Here is a 19,776-nt window from a genome sequence, read left to right as displayed (position 1 = left end):
TTTACATGGTGATAAAATCGGTTGTGATTGCTGGGCTTTTATCTCGTATTTTCCTCTCTCACTTTAGCATCAGAATAAAAATGTAGTACAGGACGCAATTTAGTCTGAAAATCGGATGTGACACGGAGTGATTGTGTGCCTGAATTTAGACACCAAAGTAAACAGGACCGTAGATTGCAACGGTCTTTACTGCGCGCTGAATCCTTCTGAAATAGAACAGAAATTTCTGCTTGGATGGAATGAAAACCTGCACCCACACCGGTGCTTTCCGGATTAGATCACGGATCTAGACACCCTTGCTCCGGACGATCGTCGGATCACCGCTTCAGTAAGGAATAAAACACTGAATCATCACGTAAACCAACCCGCCCTGAAGCTCTCGGAAAAGTTCAAGTTACCTCTGACTGTTACAACGCGCTGACACTGGAGACTCCTTCCGTTAACGTTACATTAAATGTATTTAAAGGATATTTTTAATCCGGTTCTGCGGAGCAAGTCCCTGCGAACGAGCCGTCACTATAGACGCAACATCATATCAGAAGACGCGCATTAATATAAACCTGTGATTTCCGACCAATCAGAATCCACGGTCTAACAGTCAGTGTTCAGCAGAGGAAATGGATATGTGTGTAAGAATCGTGTGTGTGTGTGCGCTGTATAAATCACGCGCACCGTGGCTCTGTATAACGCATTGTGTAACTTACTGCTGACAAAAGCTACATACAGGGAGTGTTATTAATCTTTGGGAGAACAGAACTCGAAGGTTGGCTTTCTTAGTGAAACGCTGCCTCCTGTGTTACCGGGCAGATAGAAAGCAGAACTCAGGATTTTACAGTGTGGAGGGCAAGCGCAACCTTCCAGTCAGGTTTAGAGGCTTGGAAATGTCTTCTTTTCATTCAGCCTTCTCCTCACACAACTCTGTTCCACTCCCACGCCGATCGATGCCTCTCGTCTACTCGCCACCCCACAGCTCAAAGCCACTGCGCGTAAGGATTAAACAAACATCACAATAACAGCACGTCCTTTTATAATACAGCCATTTGAGAAACGATTACAATCTGTATATATATCTATCCCTTTAGAGTTACATTTAACGTTGTGGAAGTTCTCACGTACGTTACAGCGTCATTCCCTCACCAGCGTCTCTTTTTTCTCTCTCTTGAAGAACCCCAAAAAATCAGAGCTTGTCATGTTACCAAGAAAGCGTAAACTTTTCTGTGCATGAAAAAAAAAAAAAAAACAAAGAGAAAAGAAAAGAAAATAAAGTAATAGATAAAAGTAAAATAAATCAAGGAAGAAGAATGAAATCTGAAGGAATGCATGAGAAGAAGGAAGAAGGAGTGAATGCACATCGGCCAGACGGAAAAGAAGGTAAATTTATAAGGTAAATAACATTATGTAGAAATGAAGAACGTTTATTAAACGGACTGATCTGATCAATCTGGACACAGATATTCTCCGGAAGTCATACACAGTGATGATGAATGGATCTGCGGCTCCCTGCAGCTCGGCTCTTCTAGACTTTACTGGCACTAGTGACCTAGCAAGCAGGACACGGAGCTGAACCGCGAAGCCTACAGAGAGCAGGGAGATGGGGTCAGCGGAGGACACGTCATCCATCACATCACTGACACAGGCTGATGTACACCTGAAAAGCAGAGCAAGTCGGAACACGTGTGTGGAACCAGGTCGCAGTTCATCAGGTGCTACTGCTCTTCATGACGTCCGCCTCTGGTTCATGACACAGTTTATTTAGTAAACAGCAAAAAACAGTAAAGGAGTAAAAATTTCCTCCAGATTCGGAAAAAATTTTTCTCCGTAGCCATATGTTCACAGCACAGCTGAACACAAAGCTCTTTAAAAAGGCAAAGGAACAAAAATAGGGACTAAATCTTCCAGTAATGCAGCTCAGTGAGGTGGGCGGGGCCTCCGTGGATCGGACTTGTCGGGAACACCCCACGACACCTGGACACGCTCTGACCCAGTCGTCTCACCATCGCAATTTAGCGCTTGTCAAAGTCACTCAGATCCTTACGCTTGCCCATTTTTCCTGCTTCCAACACGTCAACTTCGAGAACTGACTCTTCACATGCTGCCTAATAAATACCCGCCCCCCCCCCCCCCCCCTCGACAGGTACCACGGTAACGAGATCATCAATATTCACTTCACCTGTCAGTGGATTTAATGCTCATACGCTATAACACAAAACCACATGGGTAGGTAGGTAGTTAGAGAGAACTAAACACAGCTCTACAAGCATCGGTTGATGAAGGTCACACACACACACACACACACACACACACACGCACTCATACACACTGGGGAAGTTGCTATCTCACTCGTATGAGGTCCGATTCTTCTCTTCACACGCTGCTGATTAATGCGATCATAATAAATATGACCAAAACGCTGGGCTTGTGTGAAAAAGTAATATCCGTGTGCGTGCGTGTGTGTTTGTGCGTGTGCGTGCGCGTGCGTGCGTGTGTGTGTGTGTGTGTAATCAGAGCAAAGCTGCTCCCATTACTGGGCATGTCTGAAGAGTGATCCATCTGTCTGAGTGTGAACATAATTTCATTCCATTGTCCCATTGTTCAGTCTGAGAATCTGCTATCAATGCTAAAAGTCACATCTTCAGCAATACAAAGACAATACCACTCTCTTTCCTTCTGTGCTGTTTTCCCTTCTTTTCCCCCCCTTCCCTCTTTGTCATGAGAGAACGCATAAAGAAATGAGGCGAGTCAGAGACAGGCGCAGGGACTGAACCGAAATCGCTCCACATGAATAAAAGTAAATAAAACTCCATTTATACACAGCTCACAATCTCTGTTGGGTCGCATGTCCATCTCTCGTTTATCTGTCGCTACATCCTCACTTGGTACAGAGTGGAGAGGGAAGGCTGGGAATTTGAAATGAGCATATCGTCCTCACGGGTCCGGTGTAAGATGCATCACAGTCATTCACCGCTGATGAAAAAAGGAAACGTTCCAGAGACGAGGCCTTTGTGTGCTGCAAAGTGTTTAGATATTACAGAATCACTGTTTGTTTGTTTTGTTTTTTTAATATTTATTTAAAGAATACCTTTTTTTTTTTTTGACAACATGGTGTACATGATTATTCCAGGGTCAGTCTTGGGCCTTGGGATTGATCATTTAAAAGTACTCATGTAACCATTATTAACTCTTTCATGCATCGTGTCCACTAAGGCTGTTTATCTTTTATTTTCTATTCATTTCTTTTTATTTATTTATTTTTTAATGTAAATCACATCAGACCATTTCTGTCATTTAACTTTTCAATTATGAATTACCATGATCATTTATTAAGCAGTTATTATCCTGATTTCTATCCCTTTCTAGATGATTTTTTCCTTCTCAGAGCAGCATACAGTATATCTGACATATATATACATATACACTTTTCTTTTTTTTATTTAAGTTTTTTTTTACTCGCAAATCAGCTGCATTAAGCAACCATCATAAACTGTGCACATATTACATGTGTAAATAATATATACATTTTTTATATTTATTATTATATGTTTATATGGTTCCTTTAAAAGCTGTGCAGAAGTAAATTTATGTCATTTCTATTTTTTATGTGATGGACAGTCGAAAAAAGCTTTGCACGGCACGTTGTAATGTGTATGGTTGTGCATGTGACTAATTAAATTTCAATTTTAATTTGAATATTGATATATTTTATACAGAAACGCTTTTTTTTTAATCATTTGCTCATCAAAATTATATATATATATATATATACATATATACAAATAAAGGAATTGTGATTTGTTGACGAGTACATGTACATAATTATTTCTTCTTACCTTTTTTTTTTAAAAAAATTCTTTCTCCCCAATATAAAATATTTATTCATCCTTTCTTTTCTCTTCTTTTTCCTGTCATCGATTGCTTTCCTTATTGTTTTCTTCCCCCTCTTCATTTTCGTAATAAAATGCAGAGAGAAAGTGAATCGACTCTGAAGCGACTCTGAATCGACTCAACTCTCAGAAAGCGAATCACATATGCGTTGTGTTTTGAGCTGCAACGTTTATTGTTTTATTTTTTCCCTTCTGCTCTGTAGCTGGGTGAATCTTATAAACATTACGCTTATTCTGTATATGGATTCTTGCTGATTTCTGATTTTATGTTTTATAGATAGACAGCTCCCTCTGGAACATACACGAGGCCTTTTTTTTTTTCTTTCTCTTCGTCTCTCCGTAAACACGCTCAGCTAACTGTGAGATTATTTCCAGATGCTATCAGCTATCAGCCCTGTTCGCTTCCCCCGGGATGCTTCACATTCGCAGCTTTACATCCTCCAACTCTTTCTACATCTTCTCCTTTACATCTGCTCCTTTTTATTTCCCTGTGACGTGATGGCTGCTGGGATATCGCCGCCTGTCCCTTGGTAGACAATCAGTCGAAAACATAAAAATCCAGGCTTTCCTTTTTAATTTTTTATTTTTTTTTTCCTGCAGTGTGCTTTTCTTTTTCAAGTCTTATTAAAGCTGTTGGAGTCTAGTCGCTCGTGAATTTCTCCCCGGGCTCGGTTGTCATGACAACGTGACATAAAATATCTATAGGAGAGAAACAAAGCTGTATGTGTGTGCTGTGTCAGGGAACGCATTTGAAACAAGAAGACACAAAGGTCAGCGGAAAATCTGTTGAAATTAGGTCAGGACATAAACGCACATCCATTTCATGTTAGCCGTATTTTGCTGCAGTAAAATGGACATACGGCATCATTCCATTATCCATATGTACAGCCCCAACTCCAAAAAAGAAGGGGCGCCGTGTAAAATGTAAATAAAAACAGAACGCAATGATTTGCAAATGTCATAAACCAATATGTTATTCACAATAGAACACGTGGAGCCAACTTTTTTGAGATGTGCTGCGGCCATTAAATTCAAAATTGCCTTATTTTCTTATTTCCTCAGTTTAAACATTTTGATATGTTTTCTATGTTCTACTGTGAATAACACCTGTGTTTATGAGATTTGCAAATCACTGCATTCTGTTTTTATTTACACTTTACACAGTGTCCCAACATTTTTGGAATCGGGGTTGTACAATAATGAGCATGGATGGCTACGTCCGGGTTTGACGTGTGCTGAGTTAGACTCATATGTACACCAGATTATGCCACTGCTCCTTCGATGAATTCTTAAAGGCGTATCATTTATCTTCTCGTGATGATGCCAGAGACCCAAAGCAATCAGAGGAAGCCAACTTTGATCTCGTGATGAATTTAGGATATTATTTCAGACCTAAATATTGTCCTACTGACTTCAGTTTCCATGGCTACGGCACAAACCCAGATTTAGTTTTGGTCCCCATGCTAATCTCTACAGCCCTTGATTAAAGCTGCAACTATTACACCAGCCTCGTCATTCATCACCGGATGAAACGGGCTGGTCCTGGACGCATCGAGCTTCCTAACGATGTTGGATCCTGGCCAGGTTTCTCCCCAGTGCCAGCCTTCTTGGAGACCTTCTCTATCTCCTTTTGTCAGGAGGGCCGACCCCCTAACCTCCTGGGATGGAGAGAGCCTGACTCTCTGTGGTTGCGAAGCAGAAGGGGACTTCTCGGAGATTGAGTGTTAAACCTGTATGTGCACTGAAGCGGAGCTGGACCTTCTCTCTAATTAGTCTCGAGTCTGATAGGTCTGAAGCTTCTGTTTCACGGTACATCCAAAGGGACTTGTATTTGTACGGCAGGTACACCATATAAACGGATTTAAAGGCACGTGTCATCCTTGGTGTGTACGGAGGTGTATATAAAACATTTATAGAAGGAGTCTCTAGTGTCAGCACCTTGTAACAATCAGAAGTAGAGCTCTGACTTGATGTTTTTAAGCAGAATTTGTCTTCATAGATTGGCATTCGGAGCTATCCAGGATTCCCTCCATCATGACTAGAGCTCAGCTGAAGAAAAGTATCCCCAGAGCACGATGCCGCCACCACCAGGCTTCACCGTGGGTATGATAATAAACCCCATAGACTAGATGTGACGAATACAAGTGATTGCTTTCACGATCACAAGGACGTGCAAAGTGATTTAAAAGCACTTATAATGACGTGTTAAGATGTTTATTTAACGTCTCCAGTGTCAGTGCACATTATTTTAGCAAAATTAATATTGCTCTCGACGGCTGATTTTTTTCTTCTGTTTTAAACATGCTAAAGGACAACTTTGGAGGGCAAAATACATTCTAATCCTCCTACAAATTCCCTGTTGTTGTTATTATTTTCATAGCATCCATTAATAAACTCCCACACGTAAAATGATATAACGGTTTGGCTCTTAAATTGGTAGGAATATGGACCAGGTGTTAAAAAGTTTGCCGGTTCCCAGAATCAGCTCTGGCGGCGTGTAATCATGGCATATGAGAGCGCCGATACTCGACTCGGAAAAGCACTAAACGGCGACAAAGTTAATTGTGGTGTTCGCATGTGACTGGACATCGTAACAGTGTTCTGGTAAGTTATTAAGCTCCACAGTAGAATTGACCAGAAAACTCTAGCCTGTGTCGTCTAAAAGCAGCCGAACTCAGAGGCGTCTTTTCAAGCTGCAATTACAAGTCATTGTTCTTGTGGAGCGGAGAAAAGACCGCAAAGGTTTTCGATACTACGCAAAGGAGAGAGAAAAGCGGGAAGTTGAAAACTTGCGTTTTACCCTAAAGGAAACTTGAGTGCAATGATTTTCTGAAAGGGGAAAAAAGAAGCGGAGAGGAAGCTGAATGCCGAGTGATGAGGACTTTTCGAAGCTCTGAGTGTTCTATACATTCTATAGCCTCTAGATATGAAGGGGATGAAGTGTGCACTCCTGAAGTGCCCCTTATAGACCTGCGCAGACTTCTAAACACTGCAGAACATATAAACATCGCTCTCTCACGACTTCATGAACAATTCCAGTAAAATCTGTAAACAACGTGATATGATAAACTTCTTAATGTTTAGTTTTCATGGCGTTGTTGAGAACAGCTTCTCTGTGACATTAGTATAAATTCACTCCTGGCGTTTATAAAAATCCTCCTATCAAACCGTAGAAACAGAGTTGACCTTTGAACTCCCGACTGCAGCGCCTTTAGAAGAAGAAAAGAAAGAAAAAAAACCCCACCCCGCTGGTGTTTGTGAGGTGTTTAACTCCCCGGAGGTTTATTTCTGGAGATAAACATCACTGTAAAGCTCTGCAGAATGATTTAAGCGCTCACTGATATAACAGAGCGTGTAGTTCAGGACAACTGGACCGGGTTTTAGACTCTGTGCTGAAGAGCAAGTCTCAGAAAGAAAAGACAAGGAAAGAACAGAATAGAAAAAAAAGAAAAGAAAAGAGTAGAACAAAGGAAAGGGAGAATAAAACCGTAAAAAAAAAAAAAAAGAAGAAGATAAAAAGCACCAAAAGAAACAGAGGGAAAAAAAGAGAAGAGGAAAAAAAAGCACTAAGAAAAGAAAAGGGCAAAAAAGAAGAGAAGAAACAGAAGACAAAAAGCAGAAGGAAAGAAAAAAGGAAAGAGACAATAAAAAAGTTTTAAAAAAAAGAGGACAAGAAGCACCAAAATAAAAAAAGAGAAAAAAGGAAAAAGAGAAAACAAACAAAAAAACACTAAGAAAAGACAAGAAAAAAAAAGAAGAAGAAGAAAAGAAAAAAGAAAAGAAAAAAGAACACTAAAAGCATTAATAAGAAAAGAAATGGACAAAAATTAAGAGGAGCAACAGAAGCTAAAAAAAGCAAAGAAAAGAAAAGACATAAAGGAAAGAGAGAACAAACCCGTAAAAAAAGACAAAAAGCACTAAAATAAAAAAGAGAAGACTAAAAATAAAATTAAAAAAAACAATAAAGCACTAATGAGAAAAGAAAAGAGACAAAACGAAGAGAAGAGATAGAAGACAAAAAACAGAAGAAAAAAGAAAAGAAAAAAGAGAAGACAAAAAAGAAAAAAAGAAGGCAAAAAACACTAAGAAGAAAAGAAAAGAAAAAAAGGGTAAAAAGAAGAGCGAAACCCGAATATAAAAAAGCACAATGAAAGAGAAGGAAGGAAAAGAAAAGAGAAAACAAAAAGAATCAGTAAGAATGAAGAGCACAGAGAAAGACTGTGTGGATGGGAGAGGGCAGGAGGAAGTGAGCATGCTCAGTCACAGTGCTCTAATGAGAGAGACGTTAGGTGGCCATTTTGGCTCGAGCGTGGTCGCTGTGGGAGAATTTCTGCCTCAGTGACTTCACACACAGGGAGAATTTTTGGGAAGTCCGGTCCGCAGCGACACCTCGCTGTTCACAACATTCCGGACAGGACGAACGCTCCGAGCCTCTGAGCTGCGGCAGAGCGAACGCTGGGGGAAACGCTCACCTGGGTGGGCGAGTAGGTGGGCGGGGGGGGGGGGGGGGGGTGTTGTGGGGTTTAGTGTGTGCTCCCTCAGATAACAAAACGCAAGCACACGGAGTACACAGCACACGTTAGTCTGAGTGTGTGTTGCTTACAGAGGAGCGGAATAATTACCACCGCTGCTCTCGAAGGTCGTTAGAATTTATTTATTACCCGACAAATAAGGGAGAAATAATTAAAAACCACTGTAATTCTACAAACATGTAATTAAATTAAGCACGCAGTAAAACTGATAGCTTTATTAATTATTCAGATCTGCTTCAGCCGGGCTTTGTGTAAGCCGAGAGCACGACCCACGCCTCCCGTCCCTAATGAAGATTAACACCAGCGCCGGAGAGACACCGGGGGGAAACTTCTAACAGCTGGAACAGGAAACGAGAGACAATAACAGAGACGTGCGCATCTCAGGCAGATATCATCACGTTACTGAAAAACAACGACAACAACAACAACAACATAGCACTAAAGACATACAGATACGTGATAATCCACAAAACACAGCCTCGGCTGCGAGTCCTGAGGAGCGTTCATCCAAAAAGCACTGCACACTGAATGACTGTAATCACTGTGCGCTGGAGAGGATAAACACACAGGCGCGAAGAATTCATGTAAAACACACACTTTTTCAACGAAGCACAGAGACGAATCTTTCAAACGAGCAAGAACGAGGGAAAGAATCGGAAGTAGTGCAAGGGAAATCTGATTTATTCGTTTTTTTTATATATATATTTATTTACTGATAAGTAATATGAATATATTCAAAAACACTAAAAAGAAAAGGAAAAAAAAGAGGGGGAAACAAAAAGAGAGACAGACAAAATGCGCTAATAAGAAAAGAAAAGACAAGAAAAGGGCAAAACGGAAGAGAAGAAATAGAAGCCAAAAAAAAAACAAAGAAAAGAAAAGACATAAAGGAAAGAGAGAACAAGACAAAAAGCACCGAAACAAAATGGAGAAGACAACAAATAAAAGAGGAAAAAAAAACAATAAAGCATTAATAAGAAAAGAAAAGAGGCAAAACGAAGAGAAGAAACAGAAGAAAAGGAACTAAAGGAAAGAGAGAAAAACAAAAAAAAGAAAAAAAATAAGACGCTAACAAGAAAAGAAAAGAAAAAGGGTGAAAAGAAGAGAGAAAAAGAAAACGAAAAAATCACTAAGAATGAAGAGAAAGGAGAAAGACGGTGTGAATGGGAGACGGCAGGATGAAGTGAGAAGAGAAAATCACCAAGCACCCAAAAGAAAAAGAAGAAAAAAATCAAAGACAAAAACTGGTCCGCGTACGTTGCGTTTCAAAATGGAAAAACAAATTACGAATGATGACGCGTTCGTTCATTTTTTGTTTTAATATTGATAATTAAATTACTAATATACAATGTTTAAAACCCATTTTTGCTCAAAAATGCGAAATGTTTCAAATATGCCTCATTAGGGGACGAAGCCAGAGCGGGCCGTGCTGTTCACGCTAGTTTTCCTATTCTTATTCTTCTTCTTCTTCCGCCACGGAAGTCTATGGAAGCCCATAGAAGCGTTTATTAAAAAGCTGTGAAGTTTTGCACACAGATAGAGGACACTCTGAACTCTTACCACAGCCAGTTTGAAGTCTTTATCTCAAAATCTCTAGCGCCACCTACAGGTCAAATTATTATTAGAAGTTTTGCTAATAACTTTTGAACCGTACGAGTTAGAAGCAAAATTCTTTTCTCGTCCTCTGATTCCTCGTCTCATGCCGAGTCAACTTCACGCCATGGACACGCACACAATTTCCCAGAATTGAGATTAGTTTCAAGACGTCTAGATTTTCCGCCATTTTGAATTTCCTGAAAAAAATACTTTTTCAAACTCCTCCTAGACCGTTTATCCGATTTTCACCCAAATCGAAACGCATTATTTGCAGACCATGTGGACAAGCATTTACGGAATGCAAGTTGATTAGTCAAACCGTTCTCGAATTACACACAAACAAAGTTGAAGGCGAGCAATGCCAGAATGGACACGAGGCCATACCTCCATAAAGCTTTAGTGTGTTTAGACCAAACTTGGTTTATGTCACAGCCATCATGACGTGAGAGTGACTGCTCAGTTTCGGAACAGCACCCCCTAGTGTTCACAAGATATGAACAAAGCACATTTTTGCTTATAATTTCTGAACGCTTTATCATAAAAGCATGACCATTCTAAAACCATACCTGCTTATATCTTCACTTTGCCTCTGTCAGGCTTGGCCCCGGAACTATCTTTTATAATTTCTTCACGTCTTATTTTTCGAGTTCATTTCATTTTGTGGCATGCTCACATCACCCGAGAGTAATTTAACTAACTGAGAAACGTGAGGAATCCATCAGTGGCTTCGTCAAACGTTCTGACTCGGTATCACAGCGCAAGTTGCCTAAGGGACCGTCTGGCAATTCCACCCACTGAGTTAAAACGTCAGAAAATTGCAGTGTTTTGTGTGTTTTTATTGGCGGAAAGCAACAGCACGTTCTACACTCACGAGGTGGCTTCAGTCTGCCCACCTTCTTCAGCTGGCAAGAACCGGGCCTTTTGACATTTTAACTCAGTGGGTGGAATTGCCAGATGGTCCCTTAGCCAACTTCCATTGTGATACCAGTCAGAACATTGTCAGGTGTAAATATGCAGCTCAAAAAAGGAAAAAAGAAAGAAAAAAAAAAGAAAAGAAAAGATAAGAAAATAAAAATGTGGGCGGGGGGAGTGGAGAGTATGTGAGCTGGCAGCAGGAAGTGATGGCAGAGATAAAGAATCTAAAACATAAATATAGAAAAAAAAATGTACTTGTTACAACCAAATCCAAAGAACCAAAGAAAAAAAGAAATCAAAGTTCAGACCTTATCAAAAAGAAGAGTTCACAGTTTAGAAAGGACAAACAAAAAAGACAGAAAAAAGAATGTAAAGAAATAGATGAATGTCACAGAATATAGAAATAATAATCAGGGAATATTCAGAAAAAATGAACCAACCTTTCTGCTTCACAGTGAAAGCCAGTTCTGCTTGAATACTTCGTAATTCTTTCTACAATCACGCATCTCAGTTCTAACAGACATCATTATGTACCAGCAAGGGGGGAAAAAAAAAACAGCAACCCTTTATTGAACGAGAAAGCTGTAGTTATAAGTTCTCATCATTTGTTCTAAGCTTCAAATTGCAGAGGACTGTTGGGTAAGGATAGGGATCTTACCTGGAACATGGAACAGGTCCAAGTGGAACAATGCCTAATCAGTTCACTTTTAAAAAGCCTGTGGTTTACAGAAAGAAGGAAAGAAAAAAAGGTCTCCATGTCTGAAATGTTAGAAGAAGTATAATATTGGCACTGTGGCTTTTTATAAGCCATAGTTTGAAGCCTGCTGGTCCATCATGTGGCCAATGCAGACAAGGTTTCAGCCAACAGGCAGGACAGATGACTATCTCAGATGTGGTCCTGACATGAATATCCGAGAGATTTTCATTTCTCGGTAACAGTTTGTGCCTGAATCTCTTATAATCCCACAACCAGGGATCCCACAGACGAGCATAGGTTCCCGTTTGAATCGGGTTCTTCTCTGGTTCCTCATATCATCTATAACACTGCATTCGAAAGCGTAAATGGAACAGTACAGCATGCCCTCACGCAGTTCTATTTACAGCATTTCTGAATCGAAAACCCTTCGTTGTTGGGTTCCACTAGGAACGGTTTAGGGTTCCCCCAAACAGACAGCCCAAAGAACCTTCTAATATGTGTGGTCGTTTATTGATTTTCCGTTTGTTTTGTTTATTTTGCTAAGTGCGTCTGTAAATCATGTGCTAAAAGTACAATCTTTTTGTATACACAATCTTGCGCGTCCTTGATTTCTTTCACAAAAAAAAAGAAAAAAAAAAGAAAAACGGATTTGTACACGAACTTTGTCCTTACTCAGGCTTTAAACGAATTCAAATTCACACATCAGCCGAGCCGTGAGGACCGACGGTCAATAGCCTTCAGCTTTAAACGTACAAAACACTTTCCTATAACCCGTCCGAGCAGACGAGATTCAACGGTAGAACCGCTGAATCTTCCAGGCAAATATCGTTCCCCAAGTCACACTCACTCGGAGTTTATCTTCCGTTTCTGCCTTACATCGGGGTTTTTTTTTTGCACTAGTTCAGCTTTGGGTTCCTGCAGAGCGAGCAAGGCATGCTAGCTGACACTAGCTTTAGGCGCGCGTTTGTGTTTTTCACCCAAAACATTTTGTTTTTATTAGACTTGATTTCCAAACACAGATTCACAGACTCTATTCCCAACAACCATAGCAGCAGTTTTCTATTTAAAAAAATAAAAGAAACACAAAAGAAATGCCTACAATTTTATTGTTAGTAAAAAAAAAAACAGATTCTATGAATATGAGTATTAAACCTGATGCAATAACACATTCAGTGCGTTTCCATGGACAACAATAATCCACTCTTAATCTGATTAAGACCATACTCTGATTAAGAAACTACCATGTAAACAGCTATTTTTAATTACCTTAATCTGATTAAGGTCATAATCGAATTAAGCTCTAATGGAATTAAGACAGGTGGAGTACTCCTGTTTTAGTCGCATTATGGACGTGTATTACAGACATATACACACCTTAATCACATTATGAACGTCGTGTGAGAGTTTTCACCGCATTTTGCGACAGGACACAATCACACACGGCAGTTTTACGGCGAACAAGAGAGTTCGGCTGCATCCCGAACCGCGTACTTGCCTACTATAGGCCTGTAGTGGGGAAAAATACATGTATCTCGGCTACTATATAGACGGTAAATACGCGGTTTGAGATGTGGCCCACGGCTTCAAGCAGTCGTCTATTAGCACGTACAGCATGACAAATAATTAACCGCCCTTAAAGCGTCCGTAAAAAAATAAATAAATAAAAACACCCAAAACTGTATACGGTACCATAACGAAGACCAACTGTATGTCGATACGTGAAATTCTGGAGGGACGTCGGACGGCGTGGCGCGGTGACGTAATGACGCGGGCTGTTAATCTAATTATGTTCTAAAACATGTAAAACGGGAACATGACAGGAGTATTCTAAAAGCGACTCATGTAAACACCTTGACCACATTATTATCTTACTCAGAGTAAGGTCAATCATTAGATTACTGCTGTCCGTGTAAACGTAGCCCTTGTCTACCGCATATTTAATATTAACATTTTCTATTAGATTTTCAGCTTTATTAAGAGAGAGCAGCAGCAAAACTGATACATATTATTATTATTATTATTATTATTACTACTACGACTGATTCGTGAGCTGAAAATAAATGCACCGGGAACATCTCTTACCTCTAATGGAAATAATTCGGCAGTGAAATAGCCGTCATTACTCAGAACACTATGTAAGGCTTTTTGCACAACATAAACACAGGCACGTCCATTAATGTAACATTCTGCCACCGTCTTGGATCTAATTATTGTCTTTTGATGGTAAATAGATTGGGCAAATAACACACCTCCATGACACTAAGCAAGGCTTTTACTTTGTACTCACTGCAGCATAAACAGAGGAAGCGAAAGCCCTGTCAGAACACGAGGCTGAAGACTGCAGGCTTTGTGCCGTGACTGCAGCGAGTATGATACGGCGTATTAGCGTGCGTGAAAACAAACTTTGCAAAAACAGAAGCTCGGGCTGAAGGAGATAAGAACGGGCTACAGCGCTGTTAATCTCTCTTCCTGTATTTTTCTCGTATCCAAGGGAGCCACGCGTCTGCAGACAGGTCCCTGAGCGATGGGCTCGAGAGCAACTCGAGCTAACTCGGAACAACTCTGCGTCTCGGAGACAAACTTTTCTTTCTCTTTCCAAGTTAGACTCGGCAACTTCTTTTTCTTCTTCTGCACAAGGCTCCATGTCTTCATGTTGAGTTAGCATTAGCACACTTAGCGTTGAGCTCTTTATCCTAGGCCAAATTTGATTTGACAGGCATGCTGGAATGAAAAGGTTCGACATACGTAGCGGACCAATCTACTGCTCCGATTTATGGGAAATGTATCAATGTAAAAGAAGTGCTAGTTTGGTTCTGAGGTAAAAAAAAAAAAAAATAGGTGATGTCACAGATTATAGAGCTCATTTGTTTTCCTAGATCAGTCTTAGCTGTTATAGTCTAATTATAGAGAATTATAGTCTAGTTGTGACTATCAACAGACTAGCTAGCTAGCGCTAGTTTAGTCAGAAATTAGGTGGGTTCCTCAAACGTTCCTTGCTTCCTAAAGGAGTTCGAAAGAGAGATATACATACGCCTTACAGAATCTGCTAAATGTTAATAATTATGAAATCCTAAAAATTGCATTTAGTTGTTTATTTATTCCTGCCCTGAATACGCTATTTCACATAACAACTATTACAAAAGGTGCAAACAGTCACTGATGCTCGAAAAGGCAATACGATACATTAAGAGTCGGGGGGGTGTAAACTTTTGAACAGGATGATCGGTGTAAATTGTTACCGAGCCCTGTTTTCCGGCAGAATCCTGCTGTAATGAGAAAGCAGGCTTTGTGTAAGAGCGTGTACGAGCGTGTACGAGCGTGTACGAGAGTGTACGAGAGTGTACGAGCGTGTACGAGCGTGTACGAGCGTGTGTGTGTGTGTGTGTGTGTGTGCACGGCACCTGTACACAGCGTTTGCGCTCAGCACTGAGTGAATAAATGAGCATCCGCTCCACGTTATGTCAAAAGCTCTGATTTGCGGCAGTACTGTGCCACCCGACTGCTCCACTCCCACACACACACACACACACACACACACACACACACACACACTGACTGACTGTACTGCCAAGTCATCATTACTCATTTCATTCTGGAACAGACACAGAGGAGAGAAGTGAAAGAAGGGATAGAGAGATAGCGAGATAGCAAGCGCGAGAGAGAGGGGGGGGATAGGGAGAGAGAGAGACTCAGGAGATAGAGCGAGAGAGAGAGGGGGGAGAGAGATAGTGAGAGAGAGAGGGGGGGGGAGAGAGAGTGAGAGAGAGAGAGAGGGGGGGGAGAGAGAGGGGGGGAGATAGTGAGAGAGAGAGAGAGGGGGGGGGAGAGATAGTGAGAGAGAGAGAGAGGGGGGGGGAGAGAGATAGTGAGAGAGAGAGAGAGGGGGGGGGGGAGAGATAGTGAGAGAGAGAGAGAGAGGGGGAGAGAGATAGTGAGAGAGAGAGAGGGGGGGAGAGAGAGAGAGACAGAGAGAGAGAGAGAGAGAGACTCAGGAGATAGAGCGAGAGAGGGGGGAGAGAGAGATAGTGAGAGAGAGAGCGGGGAGAGAGAGAGATAGTGAGAGAGAGGGGGGGGAGATAGTGAGAGAGAGAGAGAGAGAGGGGGGAGAGAGAGAGATAGTGAGAGAGAGAGAGAGAGGGGGGAGATAGTGAGAGAGAGAGAGAGAGAGGGGGGAGAGAGAGAGATAGTGAGAGAGAGAGGGGGGGGAGATAGTGAGAGAGAGAGAGAGAGAGGGGGGAGAGAGAGAGATAGTGAGAGAGAGAGAGAGAGGGGGGGAGATAGTGAGAGAGAGAGAGAGAGAGGGGGGAGAGAGAGAGATAGTGAGAGAGAGAGGGGGGGAGATAGTGAGAGAGAGAGAGAGAGGGGGGAGAGAGAGAGATAGTGAGAGAGAGAGGGGGGGGAGATAGTGAGAGAGAGAGAGAGAGGGGGGGGGAGAGAGAGATAGTGAGAGAGAGAGAAAGAGAGAGAGAGAGACTCAGGAGATAGAGCGAGAGAGAGAGGGGGGAGAGAGAGAGATAGTGAGAGAGAGAGGGGGGGAGAGAGAGAGATAGTGAGAGAGAGAGAGAGAGGGGGGGGGAGAGAGAGATAGTGAGAGAGAGAGAGGGGGGGAGATAGTGAGAGAGAGAGATAGTGAGAGAGAGAGAGGGGGGGGGAGATAGTGAGAGAGAGAGAGAGAGGGGGGGGGGAGAGAGAGAGATAGTGAGAGAGAGAGAAAGAGAGAGAGAGAGACTCAGGAGATAGAGCGAGAGAGAGAGGGGGGAGAGAGAGAGAGAGGGGGGGGGAGAGAGATAGTGAGAGAGAGAGAGAGAGAGGGGGGGGGAGAGATAGTGAGAGAGAGAGAGGGGGGGAGATAGTGAGAGAGAGAGATAGTGAGAGAGAGAGAGAGAGAGGGGGGGGGGAGAGATAGTGAGAGAGAGAGAGGGGGGGAGATAGTGAGAGAGAGAGATAGTGAGAGAGAGAGAGAGGGGGGGGAGATAGTGAGAGAGAGAGATAGTGAGAGAGAGAGAGGGGGGGGAGATAGTGAGAGAGAGAGATAGTGAGAGAGAGAGAGAGACAGAGAGAGAGATAGTGAGAGAGAGAGAGAGAGAGACTCAGGAGACAGAGCAGATTGGAGGGCACAGATTGACACAGCAATTACCCACAACCTTATTCAACTGGAAGGAATACATTTTCATACATTAGCCCCTCTTGTTCCTCTCAGACCTGGGCGTGAGGTATGTGTGCGTGAGAGTGTGTGTGTGCGTGTGTGTGTGCGTGTGTGTGTGCGTGTGTGTGTGTGTGTGTGTGTGTGTGTGCGTGTGTGTGTGTGTGTGTGTGTGTGTGTGCGTGCACATCTTTCCCTGTCATGTATGGAGTGACATGCTCTCAGTAAATACGGCCCCTCCCTACAACATACAGTTTCTGTCGGATGTGTGGGGAACAAACCGCTGCACGTCATGCTGTCACGGGAAAATAATCAGAGACGTTCCGGTGTGATGAAGCGGCGTTCCTGTCACTACCTGGAAGGTGATTACGTTCCTATAGCAACGTGACGTGAAGCGGTTCATTCTAATTCCACAGCAATCTGACAACAGTTTCATTTGGACATTTTTGTATTATTTAAAAAATTTTAAACTAAAAAAGACACGTCATCATTTTTATCCGTTTATAGTTACGGGGAACTTGTCTTCTGCGTGCGTTTGAATGTTTTTTTGTGTTTAGAGCATTAATTAAACGGACGTAGCTAAAGTTACTGATGAAGAGCAGTGTCAGGATGATATTTGAATATTATAATTTATCATTAGCATATTCATATCCTGGCATTCGTAATAAGAGTGACGGTGTAGAAGATGTACAGATGTTCCTACGCCGTTCAGTAGGGTTTTTTCCTCCCTTTGTTGTTTTTTTTTGTATAATTACATGTTCGGATTTCGGTGATTAGTGATGTGGCAGGGTTTTTTTTCTGACGCAGAACATTTCCTGTAGCAGCAGGCTCAGCTGTCACACCCCATCAGCAACGTGTCAGGTACTAATGCTAATTTGACAGGCGCTTTTATCCTGCAGATTCATTACGTGGCAGGGGTGCAGTGATGTTTTCTGTTCCCCGTGGAGATTTAGTCACAGGAAGTGACATCGCTCCGACTGTGACAGGGACGCAAGAGGAGACAGCTACAGAGAAACGCACGGCTTCCGTACAGGATTTGAGATTTTCGAAATCCCCTTATGGAAGTGTGTGATGCAAGGCCGTGACACTGACGGTGGACGCACGCACACACACACACACACACTCACACACACACACACACACACACACACACACACACTCACCTAATCTAGGAACAGGAGTACAAAAGGACAAATGGATGAGCAAAAATACAAAATCTGCAAATGTACAAAGTGTGTGTGTGTGTGTGTGTGTGTGTGTGTGTGTGTGTGTGTGTGTGTGTGTGTGAAATGTGAAACAGGGAGGCAGGTGTAGGTAGCAGGGAGGAAGAAAGCAACATTATGCTTCAGTCATTATCTGCATTTCCAACATTACTAAGAGTTGAGTTGTAATAGGAAAGGAAGGAAGGAAGGAAAGGAGAGAGGAAGGAAGGAAGGAAGGAAGGAAGGAAGGAAGAGAGGAAGGAAGGAAGGAAGAGAGGAAGGGAGAGAGGAAGGAAGGAAGGAAGGAAGGAAGAGAGGAAGGAAGGAAGGAAGGAAGGAAGGAAGAGAGGAAGGAAGGAAGGAAGAGAGGAAGGGAGAGAGGAAGGAAGGAAGGAAGGAAGGAAGAGAGGAAGGAAGGAAGGAAGGAAGGAAGGAAGGGAGAGAGGAAGGAAGGAAGGAAGGGAGAGAGGAAGGGAGAGAGAGAGGAAGGAAGGAGGGCAGAGAGGAAGGAACAAAGGAAGCAAGGAAGGGAGAGAGGAAGGATGGAAGGAAAAAAGGAAGGAAGGAACGAAGGAAGGAATGAAGGGAGAGAGGGAGGAAGGAGGGGAGAGAGGAAGGAAGGAAGGAAGAAAGGAAGGAAGGAAGGAAGTGAGAGAGGAAGGAAGGAAGGAAGGGTGAGAGGAAGGAAGGATGGATTGATGGAAGGATGGAAGGAAGGAAGGAAGGGAGAGAGGACGGAAGGATGGAAGGAAGCAGAGATGTGAGATGGGGAAGGAAGTGAGAGAGGAAGGAAGGAAGGAAGGGAGAGAGGAAGGAAGGAAGGAAGGGAGAGAGGAAGGAAGGATGGAAGGGAGAGAGGAAGGAAGGAAGGAAGGGAGAGAGGAAGGAAGGAAGGAAGGGAGAGAGGAAGGAAGGAAGGAAGGGAGAGAGGAAGGAAGGATGGAAGGGAGAGAGGAAGGAAGGATGGAAGGGAGAGAGGAAGGAAGGATGGAAGGGAGAGAGGAAGGAAGGAAGGAAGGGAGAGAGGAAGGAAGGAAGGAAGGGAGAGAGGAAGGAAGGATGGAAGGGAGAGAGGAAGGAAGGATGGAAGGGAGAGAGGAAGGAAGGATGGAAGGGAGAGAGGAAGGAAGGAAGGAAGGGAGAGAGGAAGGAAGGATGGAAGGAAGTAGAGATGTGAGATGGAGAAGGAAGGATAGAAGGAAGAAATGGAGGAAGGAAGTGAGAGGAAGGAAGGACAGAAAAAATGAATGTGGGAAATGGAAAGGAAATAAAGAAGCTATTGCTGAATTAATACAAAGAAAGAGGAAAAAGACAGACAGAGAAACACACACACACACGCACACACACACACACACGCACAGTCTCTTCAATGTTATTAGAGCTCTTAAGAACACTCACTACCTGTTAGATCTGCTGATTTGATCTGCTGAGTTCTAAAGCAGAAATGCACTTGACCACACACACACACACACACACACACACACGCACACACACACACACTTATATATATGATTCTGTTAGTCTCCAATGTTACCTATAGTGCAGTGTAATACAGTTCAGAGTGAAAAACAGAAAAACAAGCACGTGTGTGCGTGTCTCTCGGCGTGGGAGATTAACTGCCTGGTTGCTATGGTGACGGACAGGCGGAGCAGGAACGACGAGAAACATCAGGACGAATGAGAAACTACTGCAGTGCAACACTGCCCCCTGCTGCTGACTGCCGGTACTGCAGCTACACCACACACACACACACACACACACACACACACGGGATTCATTTTCCATCTAAAGTATTGCGGTCACGGATCAA

At 42.6% G+C, this 19,776-nt stretch overlaps 1 protein-coding gene across 1 annotated transcript in view; it reads right to left on the bottom strand.

Moving 5' to 3' along the window:
• ctnna2 (catenin (cadherin-associated protein), alpha 2) overlaps positions 1-19,776 on the bottom strand; it is a 293,809-nt gene that overhangs the window by 229,677 nt on the left and 44,356 nt on the right. The gene's annotated exons all lie outside the window — the stretch shown is intronic.

Source organism: Ictalurus furcatus, chromosome 29 (genome assembly GCF_023375685.1).
Source record: "Ictalurus furcatus strain D&B chromosome 29, Billie_1.0, whole genome shotgun sequence".
Taxonomy (NCBI): domain Eukaryota; kingdom Metazoa; phylum Chordata; class Actinopteri; order Siluriformes; family Ictaluridae; genus Ictalurus; species Ictalurus furcatus.
Note: the sequence above shows the minus strand (reverse complement) of the source record. Positions and strands in the feature narration are given on the sequence as shown.